The sequence below is a fragment of the Propithecus coquereli genome, unplaced genomic scaffold (assembly GCF_000956105.1).
Source record: "Propithecus coquereli isolate 6110/MARCELLA unplaced genomic scaffold, Pcoq_1.0 Scaffold81, whole genome shotgun sequence".
NCBI lineage: Eukaryota > Metazoa > Chordata > Mammalia > Primates > Indriidae > Propithecus > Propithecus coquereli.
The window spans coordinates 3,488,345-3,490,840 of record NW_012154285.1 but is presented as its reverse complement, the minus strand read 5'-3'; positions in this window follow the sequence as shown (position 1 = coordinate 3,490,840).

Here is a 2,496-nt window from a genome sequence, read left to right as displayed (position 1 = left end):
GCCAAACAGCCTTTTATTCTCAAAGAGCCTTTTGAGTTTGGACTTTATTCTGTAGGTTACAGGGAACTCAGAAACTTGTTATGCAGAGAACTGCCATGGTTCGATACGCATTCTAGAAGAATCATTCTGGAAGCAGTGTAGCAGATTGATTTAAGAACTGCGCTGCAGATATGAAGACCACACAAGTTGAGAGAAGATAAGAACCTGAACTAGAACAAAATGATGGAGCAATAAAAGAGGGTCAGGTTCAAGAAATATTTAGAAAGTAAAGCCAGTAAGACATGGTGGCTGCTTGAATAGGGATGGTGGGGAGGGAGGAATCTAGGATGAAACCTCAGTTTCTGGCTTGGGCCCTGGGTACACAATGGAGCCATTAGTTGAAATGATGACCCCAAGAAGAGAAACAGGTCTGAAGAGGAAGGTAATGAGTTTGGCCTTTAGGTATGGGGGATGTTTTGTTTATCTATTGCTATATAATGAACTACCCCAAAATGAAACAGCTTAACACAACAGGCATTTTGTTATGTCTCATGATTCTCCCAGCTAGGCTGGGTTCTGCTGAGCAGTTGTTCTTCTGGTCTTGCTAATAATTACTTGATGGGTCAGCTGTGGGCTGGGACAGCAGGGTGTCTCTCTCTCTCTCCATGTTGCCTCCCAGCACCCTCTCCATGGTTCTGACATGGCAGCTCAGGGCACCCCAGAATGTGAAAGCAGAAGCTGCCAGGCTTTCTTAAATCTTAGGCTTACAACTGACACAGTGACGTTTCTGCCATATTCTATTGATTAACACGGCCAAGTTAGACTCAAGGAGAGGCAACACAAGAGTATGACTAGTGGAAGGCGTTGTTCACTGGACCACCAAAGTAACAGTGTATCACAAGGAATTTTGAGGAACCTATGGGACATCCAAGTGGAGATGTCTAGCAAGCACTTGGAATCTACAACAACTTGGGGATCCAGGCAGGGATTAACGTGAGACAGGATAAAACTGTTCCAGGAAAGAATGCAGAGAGAAGAGCCAGGAATACAACCTTGAGATTCTGTGTCTAGGAAGTGAGCACCCCAGGAGCTTGAGAAAGGCCAATCTGAGAGGTCAAAGTAGAATCAGGGAGAGATTATATCATGGATGCCAAGGGAGTAGAGTTTCAAGGAATGACGGTCAGCAATGCCTAACGCAGCAGGGAGCACCACAGTGCGGCTGAAGTAGCTACTGGAGTTTTCAAGTGTGGCAGACATCGTGGTACATAGCAATTGTTTTTTTACTGCCAAGATTCTATCACTCTTTCTTCAGATAGCAGCATCTTAATTTTATTTTCCCTCCTCAAAGGCCATGTGGTTTGGAGAGCACTACCCATCTCCCATACACGTCACTCCAGAATCGGCTGCGTAAGCCTGGGCTGGCCAAGTAGAATTCTGGATCCACTTCCAGACCACCGTGATTGATTTAGTGGCACGCCAACAAGTCTTTATTCCAGGACTTTGTATTGAAAATATTAGGAAAAAGACACTCCTTTGCCACTGGTGTTCCTAAGACAGTGTTGGGAAGTGAGAGCAGGGGTCGCGTGGAGCCGGAGGCCAGGCTGATAGTGAGGCTAACCTGGGGAACAGGAGGGTGAACAGGTGGACGGCGTGAGGAGACTAATGACCCCCATTGAGCCCTTGGACCCTGTAGAACCTGAAGCTATTCCCACCCCTGAACTTTTCTAAGAGTCAATAAACTCCCCTATTTCCTTGAACCAGATTGAGTTGGGTTTCCCTCATTTGCAATCCAAAACAATTCTGAATAATACAGGTACCAATTGAAATACAATGTTGAAAGGTTCCGATATATATTAAAATTAAATTTTATCAAACACAAGTGAGATTGACAGTTAATACATATACAAAGCTATAAAAGCAAAGGAAAAAATTAAATTGTAAAGTTTTTACTGACCTGATTATCTAACTTTTTTGAGTGTGAACTGATATAGACTCAAACTATCCCAAGAAAGTAGGAAAATTTTTACTCCATATAGAGCATTTCTATAGGAAAGGAAAAGGTAGGAGGAGAGTGAAAGGAAAAATAAAGGCAGAGAACTAGGAGCCAGCCCCACAGTCACACATGTAACCAGGGTTGAATTTCTTGTATTTAAATTTGTCAGGTATCCAAAAATCATCATTTGTTTCTTTTTATTTATATTTTTTTGGAGATGGGTCCTCGATCTGTTGCCCAGGCTGGAGTGCAGGGGCATTGTCATAGCTCCCCGTAGCAGAAAACTCCTGGGATCAAGCCATCCTCCCACCTGAGCCTCTCAAAATGTTGGGATTATAGGTGTGAGCCGCCACACCTGGCCTGTCACTTGTTTCTTATTATGGATGTCCAGAGCGTTCTGATAACCCTTCGCCTATAAAGAGCATTTATAGTCATTATCTCTTTTGATCATTACCTTAACTCTACATCCTCTAAAATATTTTTCTAGCAGGTGCATGGACTAAGTCTGGAGTTGGGCAATTGAC